Genomic DNA, 27,168 nt, shown 5'->3' on the forward strand with positions numbered 1-27,168 from the left:
AAAAAGTGTCACATCATATATTATGTATTCTAAAATATACAACATATTATAAAACATATGATTGAAAATGCTCTGTTTCTCACCAGAGAGATAGGCTTCAGTTGTTGGCTCAACTGTTTTATCATACTTTTGCAGGCAGGACTGGAGACTTGACTTACGGTGGTAAGCACAATACAATAAACAGATTATGTATTATACAATTGTATACCTGAAGCCTATATAAATTCAATTAAAAATACATTTACTATGCACCACAAAGTCGTCTGTGATTTGTGATTAAACAAATATATATTCAATATATAGCGCTACTCATAGTCAGTGTAACCTTTGGGTCTCTTTTTATGCCCTAAAGGAAAATGCTGTCCGAAACTCCTCATATGCAAGCTAGCAGCTTTCGGGCATATCTTTCTCTCCTCTCTCAAAGGTGCAATAATTTCAAACTAAACATTAAGGAATCTCTTGCATAAATTAAAATTAATATGCTATAAAACATCAGCAGCAATAGTAATAGCTACCAATTACTAAAGGTCTATTATGTTCCTAGCATTGTGCCAGCTTTCTATGCCTGAGAGTCATTTCTCCCAATAACACTGAAAGTAAACATAAGTCTCATTTTAACCATTTTCTCAAGATCACATAGGTTACAAGGTAGCATAGCTGGTATTTAGACCTAAGTCCATAAGAATACAGCACAGTTTCCTAGCCTTGGCACTAATGGCAGTTTAGACCAAAAAGTTCTTTGTTGTGGATGAACTGTCCTGTGCTTCTACCAACTAACGGCCAGAGCAACTCCCTCCCAGTTGTAACAACCAAAAATGTCTCCAGACATTTTGACAATCAGCGGGGGATCCTTCCTACTCACCACTCTCCCAGTAACCCCTTACCTTTTAACCACCATCTCCCCACCCCTACCCCACCCTCAGTGAGAACCACTGGAATACAATGCCCAGCATTTTAGTCTCTACCATTCCCTTCCCACATGAGAGGAAAATCATAAGAGTCAAGCATTCTAATTTAACCCATTTTAGTGTTTACTAGAGACATTTACATACTAATATGGCAATTTAACCAAGCAAATCTCCACCTTAACAAGATATCTATCATAGGTAAATCAAACTTCATAAGGAAAGGTAGTAAAATTATTGTGAAATCTTTTTCAGTCAGTGTTTAGAAATGCTTCCGTTTTACAAAACTAAAAGGAATACAATGGAGAAAAAGCAAAGAGTACTGAATTTTCATTTGCAAGGTACACATATATCTTCAAAGAATTCAAGTAGTTTATTAAATCTATGAGTTAAAAATAAGAAACAGGATCCCACGTATTATTTACTTCCCAGTATATTTTTGAAGTGGGGTTTATCCCTGAAATGTGTCAGGAGGCTGCTTCTTCACATCACATGCTTTCTATCATTTTTATCTAAAATCAGAAGGTCAAAATTCCAAATGATTTTTCTAAATTGGAAATCAATTAAAATGACATTTTGGAATTTTGAATAGTCAGAAAGAGGGTGGGGAGGAAGAGATTAATCAAATAATTTACATACATATATGCATAACCCATAGACACAATAGGGTAGTGAAGGCCTGAGGCTTTTGGGAGGCAGGCTAGAAGAAGTTAATGGGGAGAAAACAGGGGCATCTGTAAGACTTTCAACAATAAAGATAAATTAAAAAAAAAAAATTTAACCTTTGTTTCTAGAAAGAAAAAGAGCAAAATTAATCTATAGCAAAAGATACCAGGAAAGTGGTTGCTTTCAGGAGAAGGAGAAGTAGCTGGGGAAGGGCACAAGGAAATCAGCAGTGATGGGAATATTCTGTATTTTGATCGAACTCTAGGTTATGTGTGTATATGCATTTTTCAAAACTCATTCACCTGTACTACTTAATTTCTTCTCAAAATGGAAATAACGAATTTAAATACGATACACAAAAAGTAATAAATCAAGGAAAATTAATCTGTAGTGGTAAAAGTCAAGACAGTGATTGTCCAAGGTATGGAATTGTGACTTGACAGGGAGATGAGGCAGCTTCCGCAGTATTGAAGATGGTCGGTATCTTCATTTGGGTGCTGGCTCTGCTGGTATGATTACTTTGTGGAATTTTAAGTACACTGACAATATGGGCATTTAAAAAATATGTTGCACTTCAGCATAATTAGCATTTAAAAATGTTGATGCTGGTAATCACAAAAGGCCTCTACATCAATTCCTAGCTAGAAACGCATATACCATTTCATTGATACAATGGGACATTGCCAGCCAAAATCACCCTATTGTGCATAATAGTCTCCTACTGGAAAAGCTTTAACCTGTTACTATGACAGCATGCTTTGACTATGGCATTCACAGAGAATAAATCATTTCCATTTAATCTGCCCAGTTGCTTTGTTATTGAAGATGACAAGGAAGCAACAGTGAGCATCACTAGAGAAATCACAGCAATATACATCTGTCACAATATAATGTGGTGGGATTGGAGATCATTCGGGAGTGTCATAATGGTAATCTCAGAAAACCAAATACTACTGATGTGATAACATCCACCTGTATTTCTTTAACTTGTATTTTCAATTTGCTGCCTGTTTACATCTATTCAAAACTGAAGCACTGCCTGTCATTAAATGCTATGTAAATAAGTTAGGGCTAACTGTGAAGGATCAGAAGCTAACTGGGAAAACCTCGGCATCTGGGGCCAGAAGATTCTATTTTCACAACACCCATATGACCCTTGAAGCACAGCTTACGCATTTTGATCGACACGCCAAGATTCAACTAACGAGATAGTCTTTTACCACAGATGAAACTATCTCCCAGTGAAAGAGAACCGATTAATGGAAGTGTCAGTTAGGGCTCTTTGGCTGCAATGCACAGAAATTGATTCTTGCTATCATATGCAAAAAAAAAAAAAAAAAGAGAGAGAGGGGATTTATTACACTAAATTGATTTAGGAATTGCTCGCTGGATTAAGAAGAGGAAGGACACCAAGGTTGTGGGTCTTTGAAAGGGGGAACTGATGAAAATGTGTATTAGAGACCATCTGGCCCCACCTTACATACTCTTGGGCCAACTTGTGATTCCAGCTATTGCTCCATAAAGCACTACTCATATATAAAGGGGCAGCCTTTTCTACACGGGGCTCCTCTGCCACAGAAGATGCTGTGAACGCCCATTCAGCCATTCTGGCACATGCACAAAATCATGCAGATGGGTAGGAGGTAGGATTCCTGTGGCCACCTGAGGGGAAAATATGACCCTCTCCCATCCCCCAGCTGGGTCACTGTGAGGTGCTTGGTACATGGTTCTGCATAGGGTCTCCAGCAGGACATCACTACTGGGAGCAGGACTCAGCTGGATGATGCAGCTCTGCCTCTGTCTCACTTTCCCCGTCCTCCACAGCTGCTGCTTGGAATCACTTCCCAAAACACACTTCCTGTCCATAACCCTTTGTGCTAGGCTCTATTTTTTTTCGGGGCGGGGGGGGGGGGGGCGGGAGGAGAGAATCTATGCTAAACAAGAGGCATCTACAGGGTTTTAGGCTGCCAGGGTGGATGAATTCAAATCCATGTAGTCATTTTTGTTCCTCTGCTCATGATTTGAATCCTAGGAGTGAGCATGCAACTGGCCAAGCATAAGTCACACCCTTGTGTAGGAAGGGTAAGGCACAGCAGACAGACAGTCTGTCACAGGAGAAAGGGCTAAACCAAAGAAAAGTTACTCTATGTTAGTGTTGTGTGTCTAACGTCTGGAGATGGTTAGGTTAGAACCTCACATCCTACTCACTCCTTTTAAGAGTTTGATACACATTGCCTCCAGAAAAGAACCAAGACTTCTAGCCAAAATGAAGTAAGCACGTTCCACAGTACTCATCTCACTAATTCCAATTAAACACCCTAGACAAAATATATAGATAGAGCAACTATAAGAAATTATGAAAAGCAGAGGAAAGGCAGAACTGGCTAGGGACCTGCAAACTCAAGGAATAATGTGGTAGTGAGTGTCCTGATTTGGTTCTGTTTGTCTCCTACACATCTTGGTCTTAATACTAGAGGAGATAAAGAGATAAAGAGATGCCAAAAAAAGAACAGAAAAAATAAAATGAAGGAAAGAAGAAAGGAGGGAATTGAACCATAACCTCCTGGTTCATAGGTTGGCACTCAACCCCTGAGCCATGCCAGCGGGGCAGAAATGGGAGTTTTCATAGTTTAGCATAAAATCACAAGCAAGCACCCCAAGCATCCCATGTGTGAAACTGACTAGAATCAATACAGCAAAAGCTTTGAAAACTGGTCTATGGTGTAGAATACCACCCATGTCTCAAACTGGCCACAGTAACACACCAGCAGGTGGACCAGAATAACACTGCAAAAGCTTGACAATTAAATGGGCATGGGAAGTACAGCCTAAAAAAGTGGACCAGGTCATGCTTCCTGAACCTAAACAGGTCTAGTGGCTAGTTAAATAGAAGATTAAATAACAACCAGAATGTCATCATATAATACATAAGAAGTCCAGAATGCAATCCAAAATTATGTCTCATATGAAAAACCGATATACTCTCAATTCAAATGAGAAAAGATAATCAACAGATGCCAACATTAAGATGATTCAAATGTTACACTTATCAGACAAGAATTTTAAAGCAGTTATCATAAAATGTTCCCATTATGAACACTCTTGAAACACATGAAAAAATAGAAAGTCCTAGCAAAGCTGGGACCGGTTTGGCTCAATGGATAGAGCGTCGGCCTGCAGACTGAAAGGTCCCGGGTTTGATTCCGGTCTATGGCATGTACCTTGGTTGCGGGCACATCCCCAGTAGGGGGTGTGCAAGAGGCAGCTGATTGATGATTCTCTCTCATCGATGTTTCTAACTCTCTATCCTTCTCTCTTCCTCTTTGTGAAAAATCAATAAAATATATTTAAAAATTTAAAAAGTCCTAGCAAAAAAACAAAGATATATAAAAGAATCAAATAAAAATTTTAGAATTAAAAATACAATCACTAAAATTGATAAACTCCCTGGATGAGCTCAGTAGCAGAGTGAATATCTTCAGAAGAGGGGGAAAATGTAAACATAAAGATAGGTCAGTAGAAATTACCCAATCTGAACAATGCAGAGAAATAGATTTTTAAAAGTACAGAGCCTCAGGACCACATGGAACAATAGCCAAAGATCTATCATTTATGCCACTGAATTCCCAGAAGAAAATGAGAAAGAGGTTGGGGCTAAAAAAAAAAAATTGGAGAAATAATGACAGAAATATTCTCAAAATTGACAAAAGACATCAATCTACAGAAAAGAAATGAACAGATCTGAACAGGATAAACTCAAAGAAATACATATCTTGACATATCATAATTAAAGATCTAAAAACTAAAAAGAAAAAAAAAACAAGAAAAATATATTGAAAGCAGCCAAAGAGAAATAAGTCATTACCTATAAAGGAAGAACAATCGAACTCCAAAGAAGTAAGCAGAAACAGTGGAGGCCAGAAATAAGTGGCCCAATATTTTTCAAGGGCTGAGAAAAAAAGAAATGTCAACCCAGTATCCTATATGCTAGGGGTGTCGAACTCAATCAGAGAAGGGGCCAAAATCTAAAATCCAGCCTAAATCGAGGGCCGAATGGTTTACTGAACAGTCATAAACTGACAATGTCATAAACTGACAGCGGAGTGCAGTGATGACAGCGCGGTGCGGGCCACATTGCAAGGCCTGGCAGGCTGGATTTGGACCGCGGGCCTTGTGTTTGACACATGTGCTATATGCAGTGGAAATATACATGGAATTTCACACACACACACACACACACACACACACACACACACACATTCATGTATTTGGCTTCGCTTGAGAAATCTGAATATTTGGCCATCAGGGCCTGAATTCTTTTTGTTTATTTGTTTTGTTAATCCTCACCCAAGGATATTTTTTCCACTGATTGTTTTGAAAAAGTGGAAGGGAGGGATAGAGGGTGGGAGAGAGAAACAGATAGAAGCATCGATGTGAGAGACACATTGATTGGTTGACTTTCGCATGCGACCCAACCGGGGCAAGGGATTGAACCTGCAACCCAGGTATGAGCCCTGGACCAGGAATCAAACCCCAGACCCTTCACTGCTCTGTCCGGCACTCTAACCACTGACCTACAGGCCAGGGAGGGACCTGGATTCTTACAGAGCAACGGCAGTCTAAAGTCTTGCTCCCTTTACATGAGGCATGTACCAGTATGCTCTATTTCCAACACTTATTCTACTTGCCTGGCTATTGTAGGCATTAGGTGATGGCATCCAGACTATTTATTCTAAAGTTTTCCAGAGACTCTAATAAAAGCCATTGATTCCCAAAAAGGTACCCATGCAAACAATTTTGCATTTAGTTTCAAAATTGTTTGCATGGGTTTCTAAGATTCTGCAGACCCTACTTTAAGACCCCCTGATTTATACCATCTAGTGTACTATTCTAATCCCAGTCACACGGGAATATTGATTATGTATCCTTTTTACTACTATGTTAGCATTAATGCCTCCTGCTTTATTCTATCTTAGAAATACCTCCTCTATTGTCATATATTTTGCTGTATCATTTTAAAATATTCAATGCTGTTATTGAGAATAAGACAAACAAGACAAATGAAACTAAATATTGAAGCAAAGACCTTGTGGAACATATTACTCATAGATAAAATGGGTAGATCCCCTGCCTACTTCTGAGGATCTATGGCCTTAATATATGAAGGAGTAGAAGTACTAAGCAGTCACCAAATATTCACGAGGCAGCCAGCAATTTCTGGCACTTTATTTGTGAATGAATGAGTGAGTGAGTGAATGAATTACTATAAGGCTCAGCTTCTCCACTACATTATACTCCTCCTACCTCTAACAGATTACTTTTTTTTTTTTTCCTATTCATTAGTATGTCTCTTACTAGGTCATAAATTTCTTGGAGATAAGGACCATAAATTATGTTGTGTACATGGCAGGTGTTAATAAATATCTGAAAGCAGAGTCACACATAGAGCAGTGATTGTCAGATTCAAGGGTACATCACAATCACCTTGGATGCCTGTTTAAAATGCAGATATCAGCCGAAATCGGTTTGGCTCAGTGGTAGAGCATCGGTCTGTGGACTGGAAGGTCCCAGGTTCGATTCCCGTCAGGGGCATGTACGTTGGTTACAGGCACATCCCCGGTAGGGGGTGTGCAAGAGGCAGCTGGTTGATGTTTCTCTCTCATCGACGTTTCTAGCTCTCTATCTCTCTCCCTATCTCTCTGTGAAAAATCAATAAAATATATTTAAAAAAATAACAATAAATAAATAAAAAGTGAAATGCAGATATCAGCCCTAGCCAGTTTGGCTCAGTGGATAGAGCATTGGCCCACAGACTGCAGGGTCCTGGGTTTGTTTCCTGACAAGGGCATCTACCTTGGTTGCAGGCTCAGTCTCTGGCCCTGGTTGGGGCATGTGCAGGAGACAACCAATCAATGCATTTCTCACATCAATGTTTCTTTCTCACTGTCTCTCCCCTTCCCTTCCACTCTCTCTAAAAATTAATGGGAAAATATCCTCCAGTGAGAATTAATAAAATCTAGCAACCATCCCCAGAAGCTTTGATTCAGTGATTTAGATATGCGATTTTTTTTTTAGTCTGCATTTTTACCAAAACTTCCACTACTTTTGATGGATGAATTACTATAGAGAACATATTGAAAACTATTGAACTAAGGGGTAGAGAAAGTCTAGGGAAAATTGTAATGTCTATTCTTTCTCTTATTATGATCAACACTATCAAATAGATTGAAATGAACTTCAGAGCAACCTGAGAGACACTGGGGGATAGGTGGACTAGCTCCCTCACTTTAGTTGCTGTGATTTGGGGCAGGGGTAGGGGGAAGAGGAGGAGAAAGCATTGCTCTCTCTCTATGAGAGAGAGAGAGAGGGAGGGAGGCTATCACAGAGAAAGAGTGAAAGTGTGTTTTTTCCTTTTCCTTATTTCTATACCTGCTGGCAGAGCTACTGCCTTCTGCCCAACCAGCTGCCTTTTGCTATCATTGCCCAAGGCCAGAGATGGGAAGAAGCAAGAACATAGAGCTTAGTACCTGAGGAAATGCCCCATTTTGTCACCCCAAGGTTAGAATGGTTCTGCTTCTTCTTTGATTGACTGCGTAATATTCATTCTTTCACCAAGCATATTATTAGCATGCCCAAAGTTAAATTTAATAGCCCAATGTGAAATTTTAAATTAAAATTTAAATTGTGTAAAAATTAAGTATTACTTTCATGCAGTTTCAGATTGAAGAAGCACATAAAGGTCATCAGCGATTTTTATGTTGGACATTTGCAAATGTAGAAAGGCTTTTCCAGTTGAGCAGTGACTTCCTGTGTGGGCTCATAGGAGTTGAAAAAGTAGTCTATTGGATCTTCTTAATTTCTGTTTTACTTTACTAAAATTTTACATAGCGTTTTCCAATCCTGCTACCATATCACAATGGATTTTAATTTACTAACAAGTGCCAGACCACCAACTTTCACATAGAGCCGCTAATCCAAACACACTTTAATTTCTGGAACATGTAACAATCAATTTTGAATTTTGGATAGTATCTATATACCTGAGGCCTGGCACATGAAATTCATCCATGGGGGGAGGTGTCCTTCAGCCTAACCTGCGCCCTCTCCAATATGAAACCCAATGAGGGATATCCAACTGCCCGTTTAGGCCCGATCCTGGTAGGACATCTCTCTCACAATCCAGGACTGCTGGCTACCAACTGCTTACCTGCCTGCCTTCTTCATTGCCCCTGTTTCTGCCTATCAGCCTGATCACCTCCTAACTACTCCATTGCCAGCCTAATTGATGCCTAACTGCTGCCCTGCCAGCCTATGCCCCTAACTTCCCTCCCTTGCAGGCCTGGTCCCCCCTAACTGCCCTCCCCTGTAGGCCTGGTCCCCCACATCTGCCCTTCCCTACAGGCCTGGTCGCCCTCAACTTCCCTCCTCTGCCAGCCTGATCACCCCTAACGGCCCTCCCCTGAAGGCTTGATCACCCCCAACTGCCCTTCTTTGCAGGCCTGGTTCCTCACAAATGCCCTCCTCTGCTGGCCTGATTGCCCACAACTGCCCTCCCTTGCAGACTTGGTCCCTCCTAACTGTCCTACTGGCCATTTTGTAGTGGGCATCTTGTGTCCACATGGGGGCAGTCATCTTTGACCACATGAGGGCAGCCATCTTGTGTGTTGGAGTGACAGTCAATTTGCATATTATTCTTTTATTATATAGGATTTGATAGGATAGAGGCCTGGTGCATGTGTGGGGGCCAGCTGGTTTGCCTTGAAGGATGTCCTGAATCAGGGTGGGAGTTCCCTTGGGGCATGGGGCAGCCTGGGTGAGGAGCCTGTGGTGGTTTTCAGACTGGCCACACCCCCCAGCAACCCATGAGGAGGCCCTGGTATGTGGAATTTACTTATATTCTCATGGACCCCTGGTCAATGTGGCTGAGTTGACTAGAGTATAGACCTATGAACCAGGAGGTCATGGTTCAATATAGTCAGGGCAGATGCCCAAGTTGTGGGTTCGATCCCCAATGGAGGGAGTGCAGGAGGCAGCCAATCAATGTTTCTATTTTCGTCTCCTTTCCTCTCTGAAATCAATAAAAATATTTTTTAAATTTTATTAAGTAAATAAATAAAACCAATAAAGGCATATCCATGGGTGAGGATTTAAAAAAAAAATTATGTACAACAAGGGAATGAAGCAATAGGAATAAATAATCTTAAATGTCCCTTTCATCTCTAAAATTATTTAATTAAATAAGTTTGAGTGACTTCTCATAATCCAATTATTAAGATCAACCTAGAAGCCTAAACTGTTGACTTAGACAGAAAGTCCAGTTCAAACAAGCTTAAGAAGAAAAAAATATTGATTCACTTAGTTGAGAGGCCAGAAATAATGCTGGCTCCATACATGACTGGATTTAGAGGTCCAATGATGTCATCAGAACTTGGTTTCTCTCCAACTTTTGGCTCTGTCTTCCACTGAGTTGGCTCCTTTCTCTGGCTTCACATAATGGCCCCTGACAGCTCCAAGATCATAATCTCCCAGGATTATCTCCAACTGGACTATTTTGGCTGCCACATATAACCCTGAATCACACAGCCTGAGGCTCATACTCAGCCCTGATTGAATTGTGACTTGCTCCCCCACTGCAACATTTCTGTTATTTTCAACTGAGTGTATTTTAACTAATATAGATACCAGGAAATAAGACATGATAGGAAACATATTGGTTTATATAAGAGATGAAGGATACAGAACAGGGAAGATTGTTTCCTCTACTGTTCTCTCTGGCAGTCTTATACCATATTGAAGATGTTAAACTATGGCCTCTTTTGTGCTGAAACTCGTCAATGTGCCTACAAAGGCTATGGAAACTGGGGACTTGGAAAGAAATGTGTTTAGTTTTTTTTTTAACACTTCTTGAGGCCATCAATGAAGTCTTACAAGAAAGAGACAAACAGGCTGAGTGTAACCCACTGTAAGCACAGAGGGAAGAAAAAATAGCTTCATTAGGAAGGCTTCTTTCTGTAATACAAAATGAAAACTCGTGTAGGTTAGAAAAATGGAATTATCTACCTTAACAAACATTAAATGCTGATACAGATTGGAGGGTAGATGATTTGGAAGTATATAATATTGAAGAACAAGTAAAACTTCAGGCTCAGGCAACTCCTTTTAAGTATTCTCTACCTGAAAACGATACAACTATTGTTACCCACCAAGCCAAGGCTATTGCTTCAAATCTCTTCCGGGGACAGGCCAAATGTAGATAGAGGCCATTAAACTCAGATTCTAGGAAACAGGAAACTTGTTGCTAAGAGATCCAAGTCCCTAACTCACACACCATGACCCCACTAAAATCTAGTATGGTACTACACAGCAAAAATTACAAATACCTATGGACTGAGCTTGACCATAAAGAGCTATGGCCAGCATTGTTAGGAATTTAGATCAGACCACCCTGTAAGGTTACTTTCCATAGAGCCCCTTTTTCATCCACAATGAGGTGATAGAGGAGGACTGGCAAGTGAGTGTATTCCAGAGAGCAGAATTAGATGCTGTTATGTGTAAAAGTAAGAGGTCACTAGTCGCTACCAAGTCAGAAAGCTCTCACTGTTTCCAGCCAGCAGGTGTGGTTTATGCTATGTACCAGTGAACTATGCGGGCTACTGCCCTTTTCCAAGTAGAATTTTCATTGACCTTATTCAGTTCTTTCTTCAGTACTTTTTAAAATAAATATGTTGGAGGGAGATAATAGTGTTTTATTGAGAAGTCACATTTAGATGTGATAGGAAGAACAGGAATTCAACCATGTTTTGGAATCAAAACAATGGGGACTTTGAGCTGTCCCATTTTGGGAAAGAGTGAATGTATTTCATGCTATTGTGAGCATTTTAAGGGTGTGTATTTACTTGAGGAGGAGATAATTTTAGATGTTAAGCCATTCAAGGAAAAAACTATTTTTAACATTTGATTAAATCCTCAATATCCATCCCACATTTTTCTCATTATATAATAGAAATAGAGTTTAAATATTGACCCCTGTTTCAGGAATAGTTCCTGAACTGACCAAATCAATGAGGATAATCTCTTCTCCCTTGCTAGTGATTAGTTCAAAACCCAGGTTCAAGCCAATCAGCAAATTCTTCTTATGCCAATAATTCATTCAGGATGAGGGTGTGACCTAAACTGTCTCCATGAGAGTGAAGATAAGAATTTTTGGTAGAAAGTTGTTTTCTCTCCCACATGAATAGGAAGTCAAGGGGTTGAAACCAAAACAGATGATAGAGTAGAAATAAAGCACATCAGAGGAGAGAGAGAAAGGGGGGAGGGGTGTGCAGGGAAGATTCTGTTTTTCTGGAGAACCTGCCTCAAGTCATCCCCATCTCAGTGTATTACTACGTAGCCATTGAATGGCCTAACATTTGCCCAAGTATAGCTGCCAATACTTAGAAATCATTTTTTATTCAACTTTTATTCATCCCCTACTATTTACTGAATCCATCAGTACACTGAGTCAATACTTCCAGTGTGTTCCAAAATAATCCACTTCTCTCCATCCCCAATGCCTCCACTTTAGTCAAGTCACTGGACTCCTGAAAATTCTAATTGATTCCCCTGCTTCCACTCAGTACTTTTCAATACAATTTGAATGTAGCTTTTAGAATGATATTTTGAAGCCATAAATCAGATGACACCCTACCTGCTCAAAACCCTCAGTGACTTACCATTTCACTTTATTTTACCATGATCTATGGTCTCATAAAGTGATTCATCTGTATCTCTCCCTTGTTTCATTACCTTCTTGCTCACTTTCAGCCACATTGGTCTCCTTTCTTTTCCTCAAATATTCCAAGCTCTTTCCCTCACTCTAATTTTGTACTATCTGGAATGGTCTACCTCCATCTTTTCATGTGGCTAGTCTCCTGAGACTGACTTTGCCCATTCCATCCAGTCAGTCTTTCATCATTTAATCATACAGCACTTCCTAGCAATTAATCATAATCTATAGTACCAATCTATAATTATTTTTTTTATTTACTGCATCTCACTCCCCAAATATAAGATACGCTCCATCAGGATAAGTAACTAGTCTTTAGAGTGAGTTAATAATTCTAGGTCCAAACACATGCTAGTTCTTAATCAACGCTCCAAAAATATAGAGAGTGATCTCACTTATTCATTCAGCAAATATTTACTGAAGTCTTAGAAGGAAGTGTTAAAGGAGAGGAGAGGGGGTAGAGAAATACATGAAAGAGCCAGAGTCACTGCTTCATGGAGTTTGCCTCTGGGGAAAGGCAGAGACTAAACAAATAGTATGTCATGAAGAGAATATTTTTATAAAAACAGCTCATTGGGTATTTGTTCAGACTATTTTCTCTTTCTCAGAATTTAGACAAGGACTAGATGCCAAGAAAACATTAGGAAGTTTGGCATATACAATCCCTCCCAAATAAGCCCTTAGAACTTGAGAATGCTGTCATATATACTGGGCAACCAACTGAAGTGTCAGTTACCCTGACATATACACAAGAGGCTCATGTGATCTACGGATCACTGGGAGGGGGAGCTGTTAAGTGCTTGTTGACTGAGATAATGAGAAAGACAAGTATACAATAGTCAAACTCGCTGTGACGGTTCCCAACCTTAATTATTCCAAGACCAAAAAAGTCATCAAGATGGAATGTGATGTACTGATTACAAATGCCAAAATGCTGAACCAAAAGGAAGCTGGAGTGGTGTTGAGAAGAGAAAAACAAAGTAAATAGAACACCAGATTAGATTACTGCCTATCAGCAAAGTTTATGATAGGGGCTGGCTGCCAGCTGTGGAAACGCTGTTGACGAATGGCATGCCACCCCAAACCATCGCATCCGTTCCATGCCAAGGCTCCTGTCAACACACAGCTGGGGCTCTCTGGCTATGCTGATGCTCTCTCTCAAGTTATTAACAATTGCTTCACTTTTATTGATACCAAGGACCAAATAATTCTAACATTTTTCATAGCTGATGAAATGAATTACTGAATTCAGACTTTGGGGATTATTTTCCCAATGAATTCTTGCCCAAATTTAGTATTCATTTTCAATGTGACTGTTAGAAGATCGGATGGTTCTGGGGGTCACACATTTCATCCTCAGTGTGTTACATGATGTGAGAGGTTTTATTCAGGACAGAGTGAGTCAAAGCCAAATGCAAATGGGGGGAAATATAAGCAAATATTACAAGTAAACAACAACATAATGATAATAATGTTTTTAAAACTCAACAATGAGTAAACCAGGCACTTTATTAAACACTTTATTATACATTACCTCATTCAGTCCTCATAGTAATGTTGTAAAACAGATACAATTATTTTCTCTATTTTGCAAAAACAGGAAACAGTCAAGGAGGAGACACAGATGTCTGAAATGTATACCTATTGGTGCTTTGTAGGAGATAGAAAAGCAAGTTGGGAGGAAAAAAGAAAAGGAGCAGAATAGCAAATAGTGGATTGACCACCTTTGGTTTTCTCAATACACTTTACTAGTATAGAGTTCAAATTGATTGTACTGGGGGGAAAAACAGTCATTTGCTTTAAGAAGTCATGGAAAGTGATTTGCTATGCTTAGTAACCAGCACTCCTTGTTAATCCATGTCAATATTTATAAGAGTAGAATATTTCATCATCATTGCAATGCTTATCTTAACCTAATCATGGATACATTAACAAGCCGCTTCCCTCCCCTGATGGCCTGATTGCCCACAACTGCCCTGCCCTGCCAGCTATCTTGTGGTGGCCATCTTGTGTCCACATGGAGGCAGCCATCTTGTGTGTTGGAGTGATGGTCAATTTGCATATTGCAAATTGTGTATATCTCCTTGGGACCTATAGGGCAGGTCAAAAAGGAACATTCTGGAATAAGATAATGCTGATGACTGCATAACTTTGTGAGTATACTAAAACCAATTGAATTATATTATTTCTATTGATGAATTTTATATATATGAATTACATCTCAATAAAAAAAAATTAACCATATTGTCCAGCATTCCACTCCTAAGTATCTACCAAAGCAACATTAAAACATATGTCTACACACAAGCTTGTACACAAATGTTCATAACTTTATTTGCAACTGCAAATAAATGGAAATTGTCTGTCCATCAACAGAACATTTATCACATGTAATATACACATATTACACACACACACAAACACACACACACACACACACAATGGAATACTACTCAACAACAAAAAGTAATGAATGACTGATGTTATGAACAACATGGATAAATCTCAAAATAAAATGCTTCGTGAAAAGGCCAAATAAATAGAAAACAATACATACTGTGGAAATTGCATTTACATAAAACTTTTGGAAATTACGTATATTTACAAAAGCAGATCAGGTGTTGCCTGTGAATGACCAAAGGTTTGCAAAGGACACAAAGGAAATTTTTAAAGTGAGAAGTATATTCATTATCTTAATTGCAGTGGTGGTTTCACAGGTATATGCATATATTGAAATATCAAATTGTATACTATAATGCAAGTAGTTTATTAAATGTCTATTATATTTCAACCAGAGGCCCGGTGCATGATGTTCATGCATGGAAGTGGGGGGTGTCCCACAGCCCAGCCTGCAACCTCTCCAATCTGGGACCCCTCTCACAATCCAAGACTGCTAGCTCCGAGTAGCTCACCTGCCTGCCTGCCTGATTGCCCCTAACCACTTCTGCCTGTCAGCCTGATTATCCCCTTACCACTCCCCTCCCAGACTGATCGACACCTAATTGCTCCCCTTCCAGCCCAATTGCCCTTAACTTCCCTCCCCTGCTGACCTGGTCACCCCTAACTGCCCTCCCCTGCCAGCCTGGTCACCCTCAACTGCCCTCCCTGCAGGCCTGGTCACCCCTAACTATCTTCCCCTGCAGGCCTGGTCACTCCCAACTGCCTTCCCCTGCAGGCCTGATCACCCCCAATTGCCCTCCCCTGCAGTCCTGGTCACCACTAACTGCCCTCCCCTGCCAGCCTGGTTATCCCCAACTGCCCTCCCCTGCTGGCCTGATCGCCCACAACTGCCCTGCCCTGCCAGCCATCTTGTGATGGCCATCTTGTGTCCACATGGAGGCAGCTATCTTGTGTGTTGGAGTGATGGTCAATTTGCATATTGCCTATTTATTAGATAGGATAAAGTTTTTGTTTCTTAAATAAGCAAAATCTGCCTAAAATGTTTCCTGTCCTATGCTCTTTCCATTGCCCCTTTGGCTTTGGAGGACAGAAGACAAAAGACATGTTCTAATGTGGCTGGAACTGAGGAGATAATGGCAGAAACACTAATGGCACAGTACCTCAGTATCAGCATGCACCCTGCAGAGCTATAGGAAGAGACTATTGGCTTAGGGCAATGGTACTGATGCAAAACCAAACTGTTTCAAGGGATGCTTGCTGGGATCATCCTGGTAATTTGCTCTGCCCCCTGCTTCCTGCAGACTGTAGAAGTGTAGATACCTTTCAATGATTCTCATCATCTTCTAGGTTCCCAATTCATCCCAAACCCAGAAAACCTTATGAATATCAAATTAGTGTAAGTTCCTTCATGAGATATGTGGAAAGTCAAAATTTCAGAGTCATAAAATCTAATGTTATCACACTATATAACTCCCTTGATTGCTACTGAATGTGTAAAAAAAAAAAAATTCAGATCTACATCTCACACCCATTTATGTTGTTTCCAGAATGGCATATGCTGTGACACTGAACCACTTAAAAGAAGAGCTGGAGGATGTGGAGTGGAGCGAGCTTGGAGGCATTTTACAATCGCCAAGTACCTGCTTATGCAAAGCCTGTTCATCACTGCTTGCTGTGCAACACAGCCTAATGAGCCTGAAAGCCAACGCATAGAGCCCAGAGGAGCACAGGAGCCTCACAGAAATGTTAAAACAAGAGAATTCTTCTGAAAATGCAGGGGGAAAAAGGGTGGTAGCCATGGCAGCCCTCCCTCCTCCCCTCCACAAAGGAAAGCAAAGGTTACTTTCCCTGTGATTAAGAGTCTACACAATTAAAATTTTAAGTGGCTGATTGAAGGATAATGTAGCAGATTTTATTCGGCCTACTCCACCTCCAGGGAAATTCAGCTTTCCTTTATTACTTTACTGCATGTACACATTTTCCCTTAGAAATAAAAGTTAACCTTTGTGTAACTGCTTCCAAATGTATTTCCTCTTTACTCTAATAATGGTTTTCATGACACATCTGTAGCAAATTAAAATGTTCCCTTTCCTTAAAAAAAAAAAAAAAAAAAAAAAAGCAGAGTTATCAAGAAAGTGATGTAAAATATGAATATATGTATGATTTTAAAAATCTGTTGCTAACTATCCATCTTCTAAGTACAAAGGAGTGTTCATCCATCTTTGCTATTGGTTTGCCTTTCAGAAACATTCAAGAATATATCCAGGGGAGGAATAGGGGTAGGAAATCTCAAAAAACACTATTTTTTTCTCCTTTTCACACTCACAGTTCTTACAGTGATATAATCAGAAATTAAAACTATTTACTAAAATGCTTAACTTCCTATTTTCAATTATCTCAATTTTTTCCTTAGGCTTTGAAATGTAAAATAGAAACGAAAAAAGACTGAGAGACTGTTGGGAATGTGTGACCAGACCTACAATAACAATGGCTAACGTGTTGAACGCTTACTGCTTCCCCGGCCTTGATCCCTTCCACAGTGCCCTTCTCTGTGCGGTTGGCATTTTTGTTCTCATTTCACAGATACTGAGATTCAGATGCAGCAAGGTCAAGCCACTTGTCTGCAGTCCTACTATTAGTAAGTAACCGAGTTATGAACCAAAACCATGCCTTCATGAAAGAAGTCCATGTTATTTTATAAGTGAGAAAAAGTAAATTACAGAGTACTGAAAAGCATTCTAACACGCTGTCAATTCTTATATAGAAAAATAAGGCTGATTTATTTCAGGGAGACCAACTCTTGAAAACCATAATTTTATGCCCCCAATGCATCTACATTCTACCAATCTCTTTAAGGGCAGATTGTCTTTTCCCACATCGTCAATTTGTTGATGAGGAGTCTACTTGTTACTTTCCTCACACTTCTGTGCCTAGAAATTAAATTTGAGGCTTTGATTTTATTCCTTTATTCTGTCCAATGTTCCGCTGTGGTTCTGAAAACATGTGGCATACTCAGATTTTCAACAAGCATATATGTATCTTACCTAATAATAGACAAATTGACCGTTCCTCCACTATGCCCACAGCCAATCAGAATGAGTATGCAAATTAACACAACAAAGCTGGTGGATTAATTTTCATATGCAGATACAGAGAGGCTGGGAGTGATGGGATGCCTGATATGAGAGGGAAGAGGAGTGGCGGAGGAAGCTACAGGAGCGGTGCTCCAGACAGAAGCGAGAACTTGCCAGCTCCTGGGCGGCTGGGAGGGAAGCCAGGGGAAGGAAGGCCTATTCTTGCATGACTATCATTGCAACAGGCCTCTAGTATATAAGAAGCCTGAAAAATGCTATAACACTGTATTTCACAAAATTCAGAAAATTCTGGAACTCCCAAGTCATTATCCTTTTGGGTGAACTCTCTTATCCACTTTCAGACATTTAACTTCCTATCCTCACTCCATAATATGTTCCTTTATTACACATGCCCACTGCACATTTTCCCTCTCAGTGAAGAATATCGTTCTTTATTGTTTGGCTCTTCTTCAAATTGGATTATTGAAGGATGTTTCAAAGTTAATGACTTCAACTTTCTGAAATAAAACCTGCTCAGTCACCTAAAAGAAAAGAAAAATCATGCATGCATGCACATGGCATACACTCATAAATTCCCCAATTTTGGGACCTATGTCCCACTACTATTATGAAGAAGAAAAATGTTACAAGGTTTGAAATGTAAAAGCCAAACTCACCACCAGCATACAGGACTAATACCACTACTATTATTGATAGTGGGAAAGGGCATGTAATGAGAATAGAGCCATAGCTGTCTAATAATTATTCACCTTACTAACTATAGATAAGAAGTTTTCTTATAGACCCTAGGAAACTGGAGGATGAAACAAGGGTATAAAAAAATAAAATGCCTCAATGGGTCCATGACTCAGAAAAGAAGCACGTTTTGAGAACAGACCAAGGACAGGACATGCTTTGATTTGGTTGCTGTGCCCAGACCCTGGCTGGCATCACCCCCCCCCTCCCCCCCCCAGGAGGGAGGGTGGATTTCTCAGGAACACTGACCAATCTCTGGTCCCAGGAATGGGCTGAGCTGTTAGTAACATCACAGAAGATTAGCCACCTTGTTATTGGATTTCAATCCCCTAAAGGCTGAACTGTAGATTCTACCCTCCTCTTTCCATGTTACACTTGTAGCTATCTTTTCCCTTCTGAGTATATAACAAGCCAACTGGCAAGAGGGGTGGTCAGAGCAGATTTTTGTGGGTGACAAACAGCTCTCCCCGGCTGCCAGCACTATTGGAATAAACGCTCCAATATGATTCAAACCTTTCTCTGCTTAATTGGCTCAAGTAGGGACAGGCAGCCTGGACCCCTTGGTTGTCCGGTTACATTATAGCAACTGTTATCCTGACACTCTTCCAAGTCCCTTACGTAGATTAATTTTTTTAATCCTCAAAAGATAGATTCTATTATTTTCTCTGTTTTATGGATGAAAAAGAGGTGAAGGAATTCACGTAAGACCATACATAGTCAACTCCGAGACCAGATCCAGACTTACGGGATCTAGCCCCAGAGTACCAGGCTCTTCTGTGATTTCTATACTTTTCTTCCTTTGTTACCCACTAGTACAACTAGAAACTAGAACTAACAATGGAAGCCAATTTTAATCATAACAATTTTGAAGTGGTCTGTCATATTCCAAATTATCCACCTCTAGATTAGCTTTTAATTACCAGCATTGCCCACTGGAATAGAACAGGGAATTAAGATCTCCTCCGCAACATGTAAAAAAATATATAGACAAAATATAAAGACAAAAGTTAACAAAAATCTGTCTCCTGTATATCTCCACTCACTCAAATTTCATTTTATTCTTTGGAAAATTTACATGCCTACCAAACCCCAGATATAAAAGGTGATAATAGAAAAATGGTGTTGCGAATGACTTGAAAACATTATTTCTGAGAAAACGTTGCTTTAAGGGAGAAAATAAATGAGCGTGCCTATTTCAGCCCGTCTGTGTTTCAGTTCACCCTAGACAGGTAATGTGCAAGTGGAGCAGTTATTTGCTCTGGAAAGGATGAATTCTTTCAGAGTAAGCAATGCCCATAAAACTCACACTGTGATCTTGACGTTATGAGCAAAATCCAAATAAATCCTTTGTGCTCCAGAAAAGAAACCTTTTGTCAGCCTTGAGCACACACCTGACAATGCTGCCTTGAGCTGTATTTCCTGGACTCCTTTGTTCCCTAGAGAAACTATGGCTTCTCGGTGTTCTATTCATAATGCTTTTGTTGCCTATGCTAGTTTGCTTCACGGAAAGTCTTCCAATTTGAAAATATTTATTTCCAATGAAGTAGCTTGTGCCTTAGTAGACCCGTGATTAATTTAATAAAACTTCTGAGCACTCACTAGGGGTAAGGTATTACATTAGATGCTAAAATAATAAATAATAATAAAGCAATAAATCAAATACAACTTCTACTGATGAACTCCAAAACCATAAAATTCACAATATGAGCAAAATTTATACTAAATATTCCTGCTGAAAGGAATTTTAAAAAATATAATTATTATAGATGCAGAAACTAGTTTATCAAGAAAGAGAATGAAAGGCAGTTGACATGATAGCATGCTATCTGCCTGACTTGGGGTAGATCTCTATACTCCTAACAACAAACCTGTGAATTATGACTTGCTATTTCCATTCTACTGTTAGAAAGTTACGTGAGTTGCTAGTTGATGGCTGACTAAAAGAAATGGCCCATCTCCTGGTGCCCAACCATGCAGCTTTAATGTGCCAACTCTTTCTGAGTAAATCTTTGGAACTGGAAAAATGACATAATATACACAAATGCTTTATCATGATACCCGGCAAGAGTAAATATTCCACAAGTAAAGAGTTCGTTCCAGGGGCAGCAGAAGCAGAAGTAGATGGAGCCAGCATCTGAACCCTCCACTTCACAAAAAGCCACCGCCAGGAAGACCCAGCCAGTCTCTCCACATCACACCGCTTGCCCACACAGAATGCTAACGGCCAGAACTCCCCTGTATTAGTTGTATGTGCGATTGCTTGTAAGATTGCACCCGAACCTCCACTTAGTCACTGCCACTTGCCTTTTCGTTCATTTGTTCCTTTCTTCACTATCATGCTATTGGCCTAAAACAATTCTCTTTCCTTCTTTCTTTCTGCTCATCTTTTCCCAATTCACCTGATGACTTCTGCCAACAGCAACTGGGATATTCTTCCAGGACTCACACAATGACAAATGAGAGTTTCACAAGCACCTCGAGCTCAACAAGGCGGGACTCTTCTGGATTTAACCTCCATCTACATTAGTTTAAAGTTCAGCTGCTATCTTTAAACAATGTGTTCATTTACATTTGAATGGCCACACTTTTGATAGCCTAAGAGCAAGTTTACATGTAAACAAGTTTGCTTCTCAATTCCCAGGGCAGAAAAAAACAAGGTTTAAAATTATTAGATTTTAAAATGTATTCTTAGAAGTGTAAAAGTTTATTAATTAAAAAAAAACACAAAAAAACAAAAAGGAGATTGAAAAACCTGATGAACAATATTAGCTGTTCTGTTGATTGTACAATAGTAGAGCCGGCGATATGGGAGGGGAGGGACTGACAGTTCTCAGGGAAAGGGGGAGTGGTGGATGCGGGCAGAGACTGAACATAAACTGTGCACCTATGGATGAGGACAATGGGGGGTGGGGAGGGGGTGGAGGGTAGGGAGGGGGTGGAGGGTGGGGTGGGAACCTGGTGGAGGGGGGAAGAAATGAGGAACCTTTGTAATAATATGAACAATAAAGACTGATTTAAAAAAATAAAAAATAAAAAAATAAAGTTCAGCTGCTGAGCACAGCTGGATTGCTATCAGCAATTTAAATAAATTTTATCAACACTGAGTCTACCTCAAGGTTATTCCTTCAGAATGATACAAAATTGTTGTCGACGAAGGAAATACGATACAGTAAAGTAAAATAATTTATTTTTATGAAGTCTCCCTGATACCTTGGCTGATGGAAAATAAAAACATTTTTCGTAAGAGTCTAGCTGTTGTATATATAAAATATTCCTCACAAAATGACCCCTCTTCCCCAGCATGTTAAAACACAGGACCTTTCACCTGTATAACTACTATTGATTTAAAGGAAGGAGTTCTTTCCTGCTTTAGCATTCATATTCCCTCAAAGTCCATAATCCAGCCGGAAAATATTATCCATTCAAAATGTAATCATGACTTCTGATGACCACTATCTTTTACCTCCTCGTATGGGCAGGGGACTTAGATCTTGAAGTCACTATATAAAGCAGTGTTCAGACCACGGCAGTCCCTTGCAATCATTCAATTCATTGAATAAAGCAATTTGTGTCAGCTTCATATGGCTTAGATTTATTTACACAGATGGAACCACTGAATGGCATTTGCTGTTCCAGCCCTGTTCTGAGGAGGGCACATAATTCAGGAATGCTGAGTCACAAGAGCCACCCCAGGGGACCAATTCTCAAGAACCAGGAAAACATGTATCTGCTTTGTCGATTTCCATTTAAGCAGAATTAGAGGTTACTTTGCCAGATGCTCTAAGCCCTGGTAATGAACATGCATTTCCCCCTGTGAGTGGGATAATAAACTCAGAAAAGGTCCAGCCCTGACATCCAAAGGGCAGCAGCATTATATCACTGACAATACACAATTAGCAGTCATTTTCGCTTATTGCTGTTCCTTAGGCTTATGGTGAAGTAGCTTATGTTTTGTTTTATTGCGTCTTCATGGCATTTTCCAACTTGAGGCAAAGAGCTGCATGTCCTGTGTAAGTGCTGCAATTTTTTACACAAAGTCTAGCAACGCTTCTCATGGGTTCAGCCATTAAAGGACTCAACATCACACTGGAGTTTGTCTTTGAAACCAATTACTGAACAGTACAGCAATAGTCTCAGAGTCTTATGGAACAGAATTAAACCTTCATCCCCTTTTTCAAAGAGCTTCCCCTCAAGGGGCTACCCAAACATACCTCATGGTCCCCATGTCAACCACACCTTCCAACCCTACCTAGGGTACATTCTGGGCAATGTTTTCAATGTTTCCTCAACTAAGCCTTTTGTTTCCACCTCCAAATTTTATCCAGGTCGCCTTTGTAATTAAAAATAAATAAATAAATAAAAAATAAAGGCAGCCCATTTGGAATGGCTCAGTGGCTGACATTCGACCTATGAACCAGGAAGTCATGGTTTGACTTCCAGATTGCAGGCTCAATCCCCAATAAGGGGCATGCAGGAGGCAGCCCATCAATGATTCTCTCTCATTATTGATGTTTCTATTTCTCTCTCCCTCTCCCTTCCTCTCTGAAATCAATAAAAAAAATAAAAGCAATCAAAATTTTCTAAATCGGTATAAATGCCTGAGCACACTGCTATGCAAATAATTTATAAAGAATATTTTTAAAATTAAGGCTTAAATGTTACAAGTCAGTTGATAGCTAGCCAAAGACAAATTTCTGACTTCTTTATTCCTCAGAATAATGAAGAAGGGAAGGAAGGAAGGAAGGAAGGAAGGAAGGAAGGAAGGAAGGAAGGAAGGAAGGAAGGAAGGAAGGAAGGAAGGAAGGAAAGGCTTGGAAAGGAAGGAAGGAAATTTGGAAAAGGCTTTAATACCTGGAAATGGGGAAGGTGATGTTAACAAGGAAGAGATACAGAGATCTCTCAGAGAGCCTTAACCAGGGATAGGCTGAATTCAAGCACTTCAACAGAGAAATATTCTCCATCACAGAACAGAGTAGTTGTCTACTAAACTTAATACAGATGATAGAGCAAGCATTTGTCATTTTTCAAAAGGCTTGTTTACATTTGGAGAATTCTCCACATTGTAAGTCCTGGTGGGGGAATTCTAGACAGAGGCCAGCAGCTTTACCTCAGAAGGCAGTGTGCAGAGATGCAGGGCCTGTGGGGAGTTCCCACTGGGCTGGGGTTAAGGGAACTGGGCCAGCTCCCCCAGCAGCAATGGCAGTGGGACAGAACACAGGTCTCACTCAGAGGTGCAGCAGCAGTTAACCTTCAGCAGTTTCCTTACCAAGCCTGTTCTGTTACACCATCTTGGGCATTTTTTTTTTTTTTTTCTGACAGCAAGGCCCCAAACTGGTTTTTAAGCCCCTCTCCCTCATTGATTCTATGACCTATCCAATATTCTATTAAGTTCCTTTTCTGCCTAAGACAGCCAGACTGGTGGAGTGTAAAATTCATATTAATAGGTGATCCAAACTATAAATTATCTAAAAAAGCTGCATCCTTGGTTAAATAATTCATTTTCTTAGACTCTAAGACTTATAGGAACCAAATTAAAGTATACAATATACCGAACTTTTTCGTGTATAACACACCCCGTGTATAAGATACCCCCCACTTTTCCAACCCAAAATTTAAAAAATCAATATTTTAAACATTTTGCTGTTTTTCCTCTTGAGGCCTTCTTCTTTTTTGGCATCTTAAGGAGTTGTTCTCCCTGTTTTCTCCACTGTCTGATCAGGCACTCGGTGGGAAGAGGTCAAAATAGTCTCTCTGCAGCTCTATTTCCTTGCTCTTTTGCATAGCTGATTACATTCAGTTTGAATTTAGATTAAGACAATTGCTTACCTGTACTTATCTATTTTTTGACATCTTTATGGGCTCCGGTCCCTGTTGGATCTGCCGCACTCTCCACCTCCACCCCCACCTCCAATTACGGCATCAGTGACGTCAGTAACAACAAGGCTCTTGATTGGAGGAGGCCTGTTTGACAAGGTGTGGGCAGCCACTCACCCTCACGACTCCCTCCTCGGCTGACTTCCATGTATAAGATGCCCCTTGATTTCAGTCTAATGATTTAAAAAAGAATAGCATCTAACACACGGAAAAAAACACAGTAAGTGAAATTATATATGAGACATATATACATATGAAATTCTCTAGTGTAACAGGTTTCTGTAAAAGTCCTATAATCTTACAACTAACTAGAAAGGAGCAGTGATCTAGTCAATCTCCTTATTTTACAGATGAGGAAACCAATACCCAGAGGGATTAAGGAGATTACCAAGAGTCAACCATTTATGCGAGCAGAGTGGGGACTAGAGTGATTTTCAGTTCAATGCCCTTCCCACCACACCGTGCTGATGGTGCCGTGATTGTTTGGTGTATTATTTTGCTACAGGTGGCTTTTGTCTTGTTTCGTTTTAAGAAAGATCATCCTAGGATTGTCATTTGGTTATCTGAGTCCTCTGTATTTGGTTATCTGATCTTTTTTTTTTTTTTTTTTAATCAGCTAACTAAGAGAAAGATATGGCGAGTGACTTTATGCTAGAACACTCCCTGGAAAAAACACTTATTATAGCTACATCCTTTTGAGTAGTACTGCTTAGCTGGTTTTTCAGCTCCGAATGCAGAATTTTAATAGAACCCAGGTTACAGAAAGATAGCTATAATAATTAAAGTACTTCTTCAACCCTGAACTATGTAAAGAAAACAAAAGGATTTGTTGAAAAGAACTGAACTCAAGAGTATAGAATGAGAATTATCTACAATGTACAATTAGCTTAAACACGACACTCCATAACAAACAGAGCCTTTCTCATCTCACCCAGTGTTAACTTTGGTCCCTTCATGTTTTGCAGCTGTGTAGCCTCTATTTGGGATCAGTTTGAGGTCTTTTTCTTCAGGCATTGTCCCAGCGTTCCTCATGTTCATCTACATGTAAATGAATTTCTGTCCCATGCTATCTTGGATACATGTTACTTCATATATCACAGAGATAATTTTTTTGCATAATAAAAGGTCCCTCTCTAAATCCAGTAATTGCTGAAATTCTTTATAAGATTCTAGTTTTCCAATAGGATTCCTCAAGAGATTTGCAAAATGCCTCACACTAATATACCACCTCCCTTCACTCACCTGAGCATTTTGTGCTCTCACTCACTTATACCTTACATTTTTTGATTTTTCATTTTCTGGCAGGATATAAAAATGGAAATACTAGTCATCCTTTGACAAGTAGTCAACCTGTCTAATTAGGCTCCAAGTTGGAATCAGATTCACCACTCTGCAAAAATGTGGACTTCATGAAAGTGCACCCCACCCCCACCCCCACCATAGTGTTTGCACACACACACACACACACTCACACACACACACACACACACACACACACACACGTACACACATGTACACATACACCCCAGTTCACTTATAGTATCAAGCGGCTCACAAAGCCAAAAGCAGGAGCCTCCTGGATTGCCACATACTTTAGGCTAATTGAAACACTCTTTTCCCTAAGCAGACGATATTCAATTATATCTCCTTAAGAAATCCAACGTTATAATGACTTGCTTTTCTCTCTCAGAATGAAACTGAACTGACAGTTCATTTCAAAGATACTTTAAAATTACTCCAATTTGTCTACATTATGGAGGATCCATTGTATGGGTTATCCAAACTACAAATAATCTAAAAATGACACATCCGTGGTTTTATAATGTATTGCCTTTCTGAAACCAAATTACAGTATTAATTCTATTTTGCCTCAGCAAATATTAACATTTCTTTACATGTCCTAAGCCCAAATACCGCATGAAGAGACTTGAGTTTAAGTGAGAATCAGGCTGCATCCAGAGAAAGCCAAATTGAAAGTTTAAACCACTAACAACCACCTACAGAGCAGCTCATCTTCACAGGGGAGGTCAGCAGTGAGCCAGCATGGGCTCCGTCCTGGTCTGGTGGGTCTGTCCTTTCCTCCTGACTTAGCTGGTCTTGCGGAGGTCTGCATCCTTGCTACATAGATGCATAAACTGTTTTTCAGGGTATATTTGGACTTTCAAAGTAGAACATCAAGATCTGGAAATGCTATGATTGTAATAGCTGCAACACTAACCCTCTATGAGCAGTTCTGTCTGCTTTTGACTGAAGTCGAAGGATCCAAATGTTTAAAAGCCTGGAAGGTGGACGTGGGGGGGGGGGGGGGGCAGGGAAGGCAAAATCATGTTCACAGCACGATCCCTGAAAACATCAAAACACTGTCTGTTCTTGCCTTTTGTGAAGTCAGCCCGTCAGCTATTTGTTCAGGTTTCCCTACCAACTCCGTGATGAATGAGGTTTTCCAAGGGCTTTCACACACAGCACTGCTATTTCGCTGGGGCTCGCTGAGTGCTTTAAACAGATGAAGACAAAGAAAGCCAGTCATATAATTCAGTGTCTGATTGCTTTTCCACATGTCAGTGGCGCAAAGCGCAGTTCTGCCTCGAGCAGCTCCGAGCGGCTGGCTGATTGAATCCAGCAAAGGCTGATAAATTCTGGAATGCTCTTTCAACCCAAGAGGAAAAAAATCGCCCCTAGATGGAATACTGTACTCCAGCACTTAGCACCTTACAAGAGAACCCTAGAA

The sequence above is a fragment of the Pipistrellus hanaki genome, assembly GCF_964339955.1.
Source record: "Pipistrellus hanaki genome assembly, chromosome: 4".
In the NCBI taxonomy this organism is placed as follows: Eukaryota; Metazoa; Chordata; class Mammalia; order Chiroptera; family Vespertilionidae; genus Pipistrellus; species Pipistrellus hanaki.